This window comes from Ovis aries, chromosome 15 (genome assembly GCF_016772045.2).
Source record: "Ovis aries strain OAR_USU_Benz2616 breed Rambouillet chromosome 15, ARS-UI_Ramb_v3.0, whole genome shotgun sequence".
In the NCBI taxonomy this organism is placed as follows: Eukaryota; Metazoa; Chordata; class Mammalia; order Artiodactyla; family Bovidae; genus Ovis; species Ovis aries.
Window position 1 is genome coordinate 37,949,198 of NC_056068.1, and position 14,220 is coordinate 37,963,417.

General features: G+C 39.6%; 2 long non-coding RNA genes across 2 annotated transcripts in view; one reads left to right on the top strand and one right to left on the bottom strand.

Moving 5' to 3' along the window:
- Positions 1-14,166, bottom strand: part of LOC132657871 (uncharacterized) — a 33,478-nt gene extending 19,312 nt beyond the window's left edge. Inside the window, exon 1 of the long non-coding RNA XR_009596626.1 lies at positions 14,006-14,166. This is a non-coding gene — a long non-coding RNA (uncharacterized LOC132657871). The remainder of the gene's footprint in view (positions 1-14,005) is intronic.
- Positions 6,481-8,402, top strand: LOC132657870 (uncharacterized). The gene is made up of 3 exons (XR_009596625.1): positions 6,481-6,851; positions 6,970-7,033; positions 8,253-8,402. It is a non-coding gene; the product is annotated as an uncharacterized LOC132657870 (long non-coding RNA).
- Positions 14,167-14,220: the final 54 nt, after the last annotated feature.

The following is a 14,220-nucleotide window of genomic DNA, read 5'->3' on the forward strand; positions in this document are numbered from 1 at the left end:
CTTGTGCATTTGAGAGCCAGCCAAATGGAGAGAAGCAATTGGGATAGCTGAAACCAGGGGAATGGTCTGAACAGAGCTGGGGAGATGGAGAGGGTCAAGGGAAGGGTTTCAGTTCTAAAGTCACAAATGCAAAACCGGTGCCAGAGCGGTCTTTCATGTCAACTCTTGAGAGAGGTTCTGTTGCTCAAAGGAGCCACCCAGCACTCCAGGCTAAACACTGCAAAGCACCAGATAGATCAGATCTATTTTTATTCTCTCTTTTATATATTTTATTTTCATCTCAGTACTCTATTTTTTTTTTTAATCCTTTCAGTCTTCCTTCTGTGAGTTCCTGTTTTTAATCTCTATCCTCTACAGCGCTAAGCTCTTTTTCGGACTTTTAGTACTTTTGCTGTTCTTTTTTTTTTTTCCTTTTTTCACGTAGTCTGATCTGGAAACTGGGTCTTTATGTTGGCCTGGATTTCTCAGGTCTCTAATCAACTCTGTGGAAAGTGGAATAGCTTGGCAACAGGCATAATAATAATAATTAAAAATAACAGCACAGAACTAAGAAATGAGATTCAAAAATAAGGAGACTGATATAGGCTTTCTTGCTGAAAATACCTATTCTTGCCAACAGAGAAGCACCCTTACAAATCAGTTAATAACATCTCTCTATGTGGAGAAAAGCAAAACCATAGGGAAATTCTGCCTTCAGGTGTAACGTTTGCTTTGTGCATTACCTCCTGGTGAAATTCCCACATATAAACAAACCTCTGAAAAGCCAAGACAAGAACAATTGCTGCCACTAGTAAGACTTCCAAGAATACTTTTAAAACACAGAGTAGGTTTGTTTTTCTGGCACAACTGCTTCAGAGAAGCTCTCTTAAATCCATGCATGGTCATGGTATATCTCCCATTTATGCACTCTTGTTTGCTGAACTTAAGTCTTGTGAACGAGTTATTTAAAAAAAAATACACTTCAAAATTACCCACACCCTGAACAGCAGGACTGCTGTGTGTCTACTCATGCTCTGGAAAGGCACAAGTCAGGTATTGGGTGTAGGCACAGGACAAACCGCATGGTCTGCCTTGGCAGCCCTGACCTCACCTGCAGACTGCCCACACACACTCCCTTCCAAACGGTGCTCCTCTGATGCCAATCGGCTGACTGAGCTACTGTGGGCAGGAGCCTATGGGAGGGGAGGGAGGAGGGGATGTGGATAAAAATTTTATAAAGTAAACTTCGAGCTTAAAACTTGATTTACCCTTTCAGTCCAAATCACAGTGGAGGTCCCAACTCTTCTTAAACATCTTGGACACTGAAGAGTTAATAGGGTATGGAAGCTGGTGCAGCTGGGGGCTGTCATCCAAGGCCAGCAGCAGGAAGGGCTTGGTTCTGGCCAGGCTACAGACAGGCCATCTGGATGCAGGGAAGGCCTAGAATGCCAGGGGCAGCTTTTCTTTTTGGTGTTCGGCTTCATTAAGTTCAGCCTGGGGAGAGTCTGTCTGGTTTAAGACCTAAACTGAGAGTCTTCTTTGAACAAGGATTTGATATTTTGAATTTTATATAAAACCAACACCCACTGCATATACTCTTGGTAAAGAAGGTCATGAAACACAACGTCTCTGGTTAAATACTTTTTAAAAAGGATGTAGACGAGATTCAGTCAACTTATAAATAGAAACTATGTGTAGTCTTTAAATAATTTCACTAAGAACAGATAAATCAGGGCAGGTTATCTGAAAAAAATTATTATTTTTTTGTATAATACCACTCTGTGAGTCTTATGAAAAATTATTTCACTGTTTGTCCTGTAGTTCACTTGAAAAAAGCAATTTCACCACACTGAAATAAAAAAATTATTTTATTTTTATTTTCTATTTAATTATACAACATTTGGCATAATGGTAGTGTGGTCCAGTTGTAATTCCTTTCACAGGAAATTTTTCTTTACTAAAATTGAGAAAAACAAACCTCTGCAGGGAAATTATAACAACTTCCTACTCTATATCACTCATGAACATACACTCTGTTTGGAAACCACCCTCTTTAAGAGATATGATCTATCCTTCTCGAGCTATGGCAGATTGTGTTGGCTTTGTATGTGATATTCTTAACAATTAAAGGAAAAGGTGAATGTAAATTCACTCGGACAAAACAAAGCAGGAAAGAGAAAATTATCCTTAAGAAAATTCTTACCTTAAGTGAAAGAAAATGCACGTATCTTTCTGGGTGGGGAAAGATGAGGGGGAGGGCAAGGGATGGGTGGAGATTTTTTTCTCTCCAAGGCATTAATTGCCACCTAGCAGCAGAGAAGGGAATTGCACATATAACTTTGGACTTCAATTCTAGAAAACATCGGTTTTAAAGGGCACATTACTTTTATTGGGGCTTCTTTGGTAGCTCAGATGGTAAGGAATCTGCCTGCAATGAGGGAGCTCTGGGCTCGATCCCTGGGTCAGGAAGATCCCCTGGAAAGGGAATGGCTACCCACTCCAGTATTCTTGCTGGAGAATTCCAGGGACAGAGGAGCCAGGGGGTTGCAAAGAGTCAGACTTAGTGACTAACACTTTCACTTACTTTTATTATGACCAGTATCTAAGAAATTATTAGCCTACTTACTGGTCAACTATGGATTGATTTTTTTTCTCTCTTGTAGGGAGGAAAGAAAAAGAGATACAACTAGTGAAAAATTTTGCCTTATTTATAAGAATACACTTTTCATCCTAAAATGTCTCTATTCTTTTGTTTCTTAATGGTTAGGTTGCCCTTGCCACCTCAGCAATAGGCCAAAGGAAAAGAAATTCTGAAGCCATTCTGATACTAAAAAAAATTGCTAGTTTTGGCCCATTAAAGGAAGAAATGCCTGTTTTTAATATAGAATGTGGCTTTCCAAACAATCTCAGGGTGATTTATATGAAAATAAGATCAGAATGTATTTTATTTTGCTAGGGCAATAAGAGATTAGTTATTTTGAGAATTAAAAGACATTTTTAATAAAAGGTGAAATAATTTCCAGATCAAATGATTATTCAAATGTGTTAAAGAAGAGTGTCCTTATTTCAAACTTCACTAACCATGTTTTCATTTTTAGAGCAGTGAACTGAATGCCAAAGCCTACAAGGTGAGTCTCTATAATTGTGTTTCATAGATCTTAGCACCTAAATAAAAATACCTAAAAATTTTCAAATCAAATTAAAGCAAAATTAAACAGTTTAGAGAACTTAAAAAGCAAGGTGAAAAAACTCAGCTTTACCCATGGCTAAAAGTACATCTTACTTAAGATATTAGATATGAGGGGAGGGAGTGGCTTACTATATACTTTCAATTTGTCACTTTTTATGCAGATAAATAGCAGGCATTGCCACTATATTGATTATGTGATCATAGTATCACTAAGATAGTCAGCAACATTTTTTTTTAATGTTTATTTTTACTTTATTTTGCTTTGCTGCTACTACTGCTAAGTTACTTCAGTCGTGTCCGACTCTGTGCGACCCCACAGACGACAGCCCACCAGGCTACCCCGTCCCTGGGATTCTCTAGGCAAGAACACTGGAGTGGGTTGCCATTTCCTTCTCCAATGCATGAAAGTGAAAAGTGAAAGTGAAGTCACTCAGTCCTGTCCGACCCTCAGCGACCCCATGGACTGCAGCCTACCAGGCTCCTCCATCCATGGGATTTTCCAGGCAAGAGTACTGGAGTGGGGTGCCATTGCCTTCTCCTTATTTTTGCTTTACAATACTGTATTGGTTTTGCTGTACATTGACATGAATCAGCCACGGGTGTACATGAGTTCCCAATCCTGAATCCCCCTCCCACCTCCCACCCCATATCATCTCTCTGGATCATCCCCGTGCACCAGCCCCAAGCATCCTGTATCCTGTATCGAACATAGACTGGCGATTCATTTCTTACCTGATAGCATACATGTTTCGATGCCATTCTCCCAAATCATCCCACCCTCTTCCTCTCCCACAGAGTCTAAAAGTCCATTCTATACATCTGTGTCTCTTTTGCTGTCTCACATACAGGGTTATCATTACCATCTTTCTAAATTCCATATATATGTGTTAGTATACTGTATTGGTGTTTTTCTTTCTGGCTTACTTCACTCTGTATAATAGGCTCCAGTTTTATCCACCTCATTAGAACTGATTCAAATGTATTCTTTTTAATGGCTGAGTAATACTCCATTGTGTATATGTACCACAGCTTTCTTATCCATTCATCTGCTGATGGACATCTAGGTTGTTTCCACGTCCTGGCTATTATAAACAGTGCTGTGATGAACATTGGGGTACACGTGTCTCTTTCAATTCTGGTTTCCTTAGTGTGTATGCCCAGCAGTGGGATTGCTGGGTCATAAGGCAGTTCTATTTGCAATTTTTAAGGAATCTCCACACTGTTCTCCATAGTGGCTGTACTAATTTGCATTCCCATCAACAGTGTAAGAAGTTTCCCTTTTCTCCACACCCTCTCCAGCATTTATTGCTTGTAGACTTTTGGATCGCAGCCATTCTGACTGGTATGAAATGGTACCTCATTGTGGTTTTGAGTTGCATTTCTCTGATAATGAGAGATGTTGGGCATCTTTTCATGTGTTTGTTAGCCATCCGTATGTCTTCTTTGGAGAAATGTCTATTTAGTTCTTTGGCCCATTTTTTGATTGGGTCATTTATTTTTCTGGACTTGAGCTGCATAAGTTAGTCAGCAACGTTTTAGAAGACAAATGCTGGTTTAAAAAGTAATAATAATCATCACTAATATTTTCTGAGTATTTACCATGTGCCAGGCAGTGGGCTAAGCACTTTAGATGAGAAATTTACTTGGATGAGAAATTCACTTGGTCATCACAATAATCATAAAAGATACTGACCAATATTATCTCAATTATGTAGCTTTAAGCAACAACAACAAAACAAAGGTTCAGAGAGGTAAAATAAGTCACTGAAGGTCTCAGAGCTTATAAGTAGCTAGGCTTAAATACAAACCTGTTTGCCTTAAAAATTGGAATGCTCCAGGGTTCAGCTTTTGGAATTCTTTTCTATCTACTCTCACTTCAATGTCACAGCTCTGAATACTTCTCTACCATGATGAGTCGCAACTTTGTATCTCCAGCCTGGACCTCTCCACTAATCTCCAATACATGTGCCAACTAACAATTCCATGTCTCCATTAGAATGTCTAATAGATATCCCAGACTTGAAATATGCAAAAATATAGTCATCACCTTTCCCCCAAAACCTATTCCTCCTATCTATCCTTTGTTGAATTTTTTTTAAGTATTTATTTATTTATTTATTTGGCTGTGCCAGGTCTTAGTTGAAGCCTATGGGATCTTTAGTTGTAGCATGCTAACTCTTTAGCTGTGGCATGTGGGATCTAGTTCCCCGATCAAGGATGGAACCAGGGCCCCCAGCATTGTGAGGGCAGAGTATTAGTCACTGGACCACCAGGAAAGTCCCTTCTTTGTTGCATTTCATTGCAACTTCTTTATTCCATTTACTCAGGCCCAATACGTAAGCTATTTTGAAACTTCTTTCTCTTACATGTCATATCCAGTCCATTAGCAAAGCACTGTTGGCTCTGTCTTCAGAATATACCCAGAATCCAGCTGCTTACTACAATCTCACCATTACAACTTTGGTTCAAGCCATTGTCATCACTTGCTTAGATTACTGTAGTAGCCTTGATCTTGTTAACCTGCTTGGCCCCCTGTAGTCTCTCTTCAACACAAAGGTCGGGATAATTCTTTTAAAATGTCAATCTTGAAATATCTGTGTTCAAAATCTTCTAGTAGCTTTCTCTCTCACTCAGAGTTAAAGTCCTTACCGTAGCCTACAGGCCCTATGATATCAGCAATCCCTAGTCCATTTCCTCTTTGATTTTATCTCATAACACTCTAACTCAGGGATGTTCGTCTGTTTTGTTTACTGAGGTATTCTCGGCATCATAGTAACAATGCTTGGCATATAGTAAGATAAACGACAAATATTTGTTGAATGAAAGAGAAATATCTGACTCTAAGACTTGTCTTTTCCATAATTCCTTTCTATGCGTACATTGGTGGCTTTGCAAGTTGAAGGTGACTGTCTGGATCATTCCGAGTAGCTCTTGTAACAGAGCAGCACTTGTGGACCAAGAGAAAAAAATATTTTGGTCTCTTGGGGTTCCAATGACTTTTAGCTCCTTTAAGCATGATTTAAGGATTTGGCTCAGGGTATATCCTGGTTTTTAACCAGCAGGTGCAAAATTGATCAGTAAGGGTATTTTGCAGAAAGAATAGGCCAGAAAAGCACATTACTTCTCTGTTTAAAGACCATTATTGGTCACTTCAGGATTTTTTAGAATTAAACAAAAGTAAATTTGAATATGAGCCAAGTTGATACTTTCCTATGGACATGTAACATTCATCGTTACTCAACTGTCCAGATGACATTCTGTAACCATTGCTTAATTTCCGGAAAAAAAATTTTTTCTAAATAACTCAAGTATGCCAATGGCTTTTGTACAGGCCTCTCATTTGGTCACACACACTGAGGAGGAAAATTGTATTATACACTTTAGATAGAATTCTAAAGTGTTATTCTTCTAAATTATGTCTTTTGCTTTCAATTTGCTATATTCCAAGTCTTAGCTCTTACCAGAAGAGAGCTTTAACTTCTGAGCATTTATTTTTAAAAAAATTAAAAAGTTGTAGTGGATACAGAGAAGGCTGCCTTTAGAGTGAGCCATCTAAAAGTCTATCAAATGTTGGTTAAATAAATTATGATGCATTCATATGATGGAATACATTATGGTTATACAGACACTTAAAAGCATGTGACATGAAGAAATGTTTGTGGTGTCATGTGCAAATTAAAAAGTAGGTTAAAAATAAGCATATATATAATTGGATATAAATTTCAGTGGCAGTTTATTTTGTTGAGGTACTAATTCTATGTTTTCCCCTATCCCCTTAATTCTTTTCTTTCTCTTGGCAGCACGGTGTGGCATGTGGAAATTCCCCCACCAAGGATGGAACCCCTACTTCTTGACCACATCCAAGTAGGTATCCAGACCCCAGATTCCTATAAGGCAAACAGCAAAAGCTGCATGGAGACAACAAAGGCTCACTCTGTCTTTTGAAATGAGAAGAGGGGGGAAGAAAGACAGAAATGCCTTTGAGGGTGACATGGAAGAGAGATTCCTCGAGATTTAGGAGATGGAAGCCTGTAAGTTGAGTGAATAGCTAAGAATCCTATCTTACTCTGTGACAAAACCTCAGAGAGGAAGACTGCACCCAGGTGCTACTGCTGCTGCTGCTGCTAAGTTGCTTCAGTCGTGTCTGACTCTGTGAGACCCCATAGATGGCAGCTATTTCAGAGCCCACCAGGCTCCCCCATCCCTGGGATTCTCTAGGCAAGAATACTGGAGTGGGTTGCCATTTCCTTCTCCAATGCATGAAAGTGAAAAGTAAACCCAGATGGCAAATTCACTTACTTGTTTCCAGACTCATGAGTTCTAAAGGTGGTAAAAAGAATATTGGAGTCAACAGATCTGAAGGGAAGATGGCACAAAAAGGAATCTCAGCAGTAAATCAATGTAGATGGATGACCAAATAATTTGAAGTAATTCTAGGTATTTCCACAATGATTAAGACCCTAGGAACTTGTGCAACCCTGGATGGAAAGGAAATACTCAATAATAACAGAGGTTGATTTTCCCACCAGCATGGTAGGACAGGAATTCAGTTAGACTCCTGTTGACCTAAAAAAAAAATGCAGTATTTCTTTCTATGGAATGAGTCATACTCCACAACTTGCATGTGCACACAGAGACAATATATGCATATTATAACTAATGGAAAAGGTATCATCAGGATAATTTCCCTCCCTTCTTTGATAGATATATTTCTATAGGGCAAAAAATGACTAAATTTCTAATAGTAATTTTCTCTACCTCATGGATTAAATGGGGTTATTTCTCATACTTTTTGCATTTGAAAAAATAAATGTTTATTCCTCTTATTATTGGAAAAGTATAAAACCAACTGTAAGCTGAGTTTTCCCCCTGTACTTTTGAGTAGGGAGCAAACAGGAAAGGGTATATGTCACAATTTTAGGTTCTATTTTCCAGCTATTTTAGAGTCACCAATATTAATGTGCCTAGAAGTATAGCAAAAACTAAATATCAAGAAAAGACAACAGATTTTTTCTCACATTAAAAAAACTGTTGTATACCTCCTGCACCCTGTAAAAACTGAAAATACTATTCTATCTGTCAGGTTCCAGCAAGAAACAGATGACACACTTGAAAAGGGCAACTGAAGAGAATATAATCAGAACGTGAGCAAGGAAACAGCAAGAGATGATGCAGTACCACTGCCAACCTGTGGCCGTGGAGGGAGAAAGGGTAATAAATACACTGGCCTCTGTCTCCTACTGCCTTCTGATTTTTTGCTAGTGCTCTCCATCAGCTTCCCTCATAGCTCAGTTGGTAAAGAATCTCCCTGCAATGTAAGAGACCCGGTTTGACCCCTGCGTTGGGAAGATGCCCTGGAGAAGAGAAAGACTACTCACTCCAGTATTCCGGCCTGGAGAATTCCATGGACTGTATAGACCATGGGGTCGCAAAGAGTCAGACACGACTGAGCAACCTTCACTTACTTCACTCACTCACTCCATCAGCTGAGCTCAACCGGAAGCCAGAAGGGAATAAAACTTGGGGAAGTAACCCATAAATGGTAAAGTAGGGGCAGCAGAGAATATCTAGCATGGTGACATTAAAGTGCAAGCAATTCTGTCATTTTGCTATAAATATTTGCAAATGCAAAGATTTCTGCTAGAAGAGTACTAGAAACAGAGTTTGGGACTTCAATCTTTGAACTTACACAATATATGCAATAGATGTATGCATAGATAAGGAATATATGCAACAGATTTGAAATTATTATCACTGCTTTCCTGGTGGCTCAGACGGTAAAGAATCCACCTGCAGTGTGGGAGACCTGGGTTTGAACCCTGGGTCAGAAAGATCCTCTGGAAAGGGGAATGGCTACCCACTCCAGTATTCCTGCCTGGAGAATTCCACAGACAGAGGACCCCGGTGGGCTACAGTCCATGAGGTCACCAGGAGTCAGACATGACTGAGTGACTAACACACTACTGCTAAAGTACTCTTATTCATCCATGAATTCTAAACTTTATTGAGTACCTAGATTGCATGATATATTAGATATATATACAAAAAGAAATATAACACAGTTCCTGTCCTCTGCAGGCTTAATTTAATAGATGGAGACAAACTGTAAGTAAATAAATACTATTGTTAATATGTGTAGCAGGATGTTAAAATGGGATTCTTTCCGTTTCAGTTTTGGCTGAAGCTCTAAAGAAAGTAAACTATCTCCACATTTCACAGTAAAGTGGAAGACCACGAAAATTAAAAATTTTAAAAAGGAGGGAGGCTGTTTTTGCCATTTTAAATTGTCTACTGACTTCCTTACTGCATGTCTAGGGAAAGAGGCTTTAATGGAAATCAGATATACAACCCCTAAGCTGAGTGTCATAGTGGATTAGTGTCTGGCTCATATCTGAGGAAACCATTCATTCAATACTTATAGAATATTTATTAAGTATTCTTAATACTTAATAGTATTCACTATTCTAGGCACAGGTGACTTTAGAGGTAATTTGTTCACCTCTGCCATTTAAATCCTCTGCCTTCATGGAGGTAACATTTTAGGGGAATCTAGGCAGCAAGATTGCCGGGAGAAATATCAATAACCTCAGATATGCAGATGACACCACCCTTATGGCAGAAAGTGAAGAGGAACTAAAAAGCCTCTTAATGAAACTGAAAGAGGAGAGTAAAAAAGTTGGCTTAAAGCTCAACATTCAGAAAACGAAGATCATGGCATCTGGTCCCATCACTTCATGGGAAATAGATGGGGAAACAGTGGAAACAGTGTCAGACTTTATTTTTGGGGGCTCCAAAATCACTGCAGATGGTGATTGCAGCCATGAAATTAAAAGACGCTTACTCCTTGGAAGAAAAGTTATAATCAACCTAGACAGCATATTCAAAAGCAGAGACATTACTTTGCCAACAAAGGTCTGTCTAGTCAAGGCTATGGTTTTTCCAGTAGTCATGTATGGATGTGAGAGATGGACTGTGAAGAAGGCTGAGCGCTGAAGAATTGATGCTTTTGAACTGTGGCGTTGGAGAAGACTCTTGAGAGTCCCTTGGACTGCAAGGAGATCCAACCAGTCCATTCTGAAGGAGATTGGCCCTGGGATTTCTTTGGAAGGAATGATGCTAAAGCTGAAACTCTAGTAACTTTGGCCACCTCATGAGAAGAGTTGACTCATTGGAAAAGACTCTGATGCTGGGAGGGATTGAGGGCAGGAGGAGAAGGGGACGACCGAGGATGAGATGGCTGGATGGCATCACTGACTTGATGGATGTGAATCTGAGTGAACTCCGGGAGTTGGTGATGGACAGGGAGGCCTGGCGTGCTGCGATTCATGGGATGGCAAAGAGTCGGACACGACTGAGCAACTGAACTGAACTGAACTGAGGCAGCAAGAAATTTTGATTGGCTGTGAAGATGAGTTTTTAATTTGGAAATGCTTATATTCCCAGAAATGTGAGGCAAAGCCATTCTGTGGGTGTTTTGTTGAGTCAGATACCGGCTACGAGAGAGGGGTCAAGTGGAAGTATGAGGAATCCTCCAGAGAAAGAAGCTAAAGGTGTACACCTCAGATGCTTTAGAGCAGATGACATGTATTTACCCAAGTGCAAGTAAGAAATTTGAGCATTTGCTCATTGGGGATGGAAATGTTTCCAAAGAACTCATAAAGAGTCAAGTACAAACACCTGCTAAGCTCAGAGAGCATCAACAGAACTGTACTAGTCTTGTTAAGAACTCTCTTGCCATTTCGTCTTGGAAGAAGTAAGGCAACTGAGTTGGTGGTGGTGGTCGGAGGGGCATGAAGAGAGATTTTAGATTGGGACATAGGAAGTCAACCATTCCCCTTTAACCACGGCAAGCTCAAGCTGGCAGACAAGGAAAGGGACATTCTAGAAAACATATTGATATAACTTTTCTTCTTTGCTATTTAGCAGTATTTATCATGATTGAAAATTTAGGTTTCCTTTGAACTACAATTCTATTTCTATGAATTCATCATTAGGAGTTAGTCAGGAAGCTACACAAAATGTGTGCATGTACAAAAAGCAACAGTTAGAACTGGACATGGAACAACAGAATGGTTCCAAATCAGGAAAGAATTATGTCAAGGCTGTATATTTAGCCACTCTGCTTATTTAACTTATATGCAGAGTACATCATAAGAAACACTGGGCTGGATAAAGCACAAGCTGGAATCGAGATTGCTGGGAGAAATATCAATAAACTCAGATATGCAGATGACATCACCTTTATGGCAGAAAGTAAAGAACTAAAGAGCCTCTTGTTGAAAGTGAAAGAGGAGAGTGGAAAAGTTGGTTTAAAACTCAACATTCAGAAAACTAAGATCATGGCATCTGGTCGCATCACTTCATAGCAAATAGATGGGGAAACAGTGACAGACTTTATCTTGGGGAGCTCCAAGATCACTGCAGATGGTGACTGCAGCCATGAAATTAAAAGACGCTTGCTCCTTGGAAGAAAAGTTATGACCAACCTAGACCGCATATTCAAAAGCAGAGACATTACTTTGTCAACAAAGGTCTGTCTAGTCAAAGCTATGCTTTTTCCAGTAGTCACGTATGGATGATCATGTATGGATGTGAGAGGTGGACTCTAAAGAAAGCTGAGCACCAAAGAATTGATGCTTTTGAACTGTGGTGTTGGAGAAGACTTGAGAGTCCCTTGGACTGCAAGGAAATCCAACCAGTCCATCCTAAAGGAAATCAGTCCTGAATATTCATTGGAAGGACTGATGCTGAAGCTGAAACTCCAATACTTTGGCCACATGATGGGAAGAACTGACTCATTGGAAAAGACCCTGATGCTGGGAAAGATTGAAGGCGGGAGGAGAAGGGGACAACCGAGGATGAGATGGTTGGATGGCATCACTGACTCAATGGACAAGAGTTTGAGTAAACTCCAGGAGTTGGTGATGGACAGGGAGGCCTGGCGTGCTGCAGTCCATGGGGTCACAAAGAGTTGGACACGACTGAGTGACTGAACTGAACAAGAATATTAATTTTAGTATTTTTACAGTAGCAAAAACTTGGAAATAATTTAATTTCCCACCCATGGTGGTGGTGGTTGGTGGTTTAGTCACTAAGTTGTGTCTGACTCTTGTGACCCCGTGGACTGTAGCCTGCCAGACTCCTCTGTCCAGGGGATTTCCCAGGCAAGAACACTGGAGTGGGTTGACATTTCCTTCTCTAGGGACTCTTCCCCAAGCAGCTACTGAACCAGGTCTCCTGCATTGCAGCAGATTCTTTACCAGTAACTGAGCCACCAGGGAAGCCTAGAGTTATGTAAATTATTGTATTTCCACACAACTAAATACTATACAATTATTTTAAATTATGAATATTTAAGATGACAATACTTTTTATATCTAGTATAGAAGAGTTTATCATTATTTTGCTTGTTAAAAAGTTATACATATATGTGAGGCATATCAATACACAGAGATATGTAGAAAAGAACTGTCAAAATTTTTATGTGCTAAATAATAATTTTAAGCATCCATTCAACATTCATTATTCACTCATTTAGCATTATTTATTAAGCTCTTAATATGTAGTAGGCATTATGCTAGGTGCTGGGAAAACAAAAAAACATTTGTTTTTTTTAATCTACTAAATTTTTAATCTACTAAATTTACAGTGATTTTGAAAAATGACAACAAGCAATATTGGTGAATTTAAGAAAGGGATCACTCATAGACAAGGGTTGAGAATACATTTTGGTAAAACATTTCTCCAGAGCAATTTAGTACTTTTTATAAAAGCCTTAGAAATATCCATTTCATTTGACCCTACAATTCCATTTTCAGGAATTTATTCTAAAAAAAGGAGTGCAGATGTGTATACAAAAGATATGTCATAAATAAGCTGCCTGGGAGAGGGGTAACCTAAATATTAAAGACTAGGAATTTGGGTAAATAAAATATCCAGTGCATAATACTAGGGAGTCATGTTTAACCTAGAAAATGTTTAACATGAAGAAATGTCCAAAATATATGAGACAAGGTTTAAAAAAAGAGTCTGATACTAAATTGCTGGGAACTTGAGCAAATCACTTAAGTGAGCTGAGTCTCTTCTTCACCTGCAAAGCTTAGATACTTAAGGACCCTCTCAACTCTTCCGTTATATGACTCTAGGTATCCATCCTTTCTTTTTTATAAAGAAAATACCATCCTTTGTGGTTCAGTTGGTAAAGAATCCGCCTGCAATGCAGGAGACCTGGTTTCGATCCCTGGGTTGAAACGATCCCCTGGAGAAGGGAAAGGCTACCCACTCCAGTATTCTGGCCTAGAGAATCCCATGGACTGTATAGTTCATGGGGTCGCAAAGAGTAGAACACGACTGAGCGACTTCACTTCACTTCATCGTTGGCAGTCGGTAAATGTTAGGTTGGCAGCTGATTGCACAACTGTCCTAAACTATTTCATTCGAGGATTTACTAAAAATTGCTCACAAAAGAGAAAATATGTGTCTTGGAAGAAAATGTCTACCTTTTTCCTTAGTTGCCTAATCTTTCAGCATCGTGCTTGGTTTTGAAGGTACAGAAAGACACTGGCGCCCTCAGAGAGCAAAGTCTCTTGGGGTAAAACCAATAATAATGTTAAAAAGACTGATGATAACAAATCCTTGAAAGATGAGTTCTCCAAGGAGTAGGAGAAAGGATTCCAAAGTAGAAAGAAAAGCATGTTCACAGACAAGATAGAGAGAGAGGATGGTTGGCACAAAAACGGACCATTATTTGTGGCCTTTCTTTCAGTATCGTTCTTCTCATATTACCCAACACCTCATATATCGTTTAAGGGGAGACTGAGCCACACACTCGATCACCTGTAGTCTCTGGTGCATCCGGTCAGGCCGGTGAGAAACTGACAGGAGTCAGCAACACGGAGGTAACTTCACCAAGAACCCAAGAAGGGGTACTTGGTAGCGGCAGCCCAGCAGCTCCTAGTTCCCGCGGGCACTCCTGGCCAAGGTTTCCAGCCAATCTCAGTTCCTCTAGCTTCCCAGGCCCCTCCCACTTCTGAGCCGCCTGAGAGCTTTGA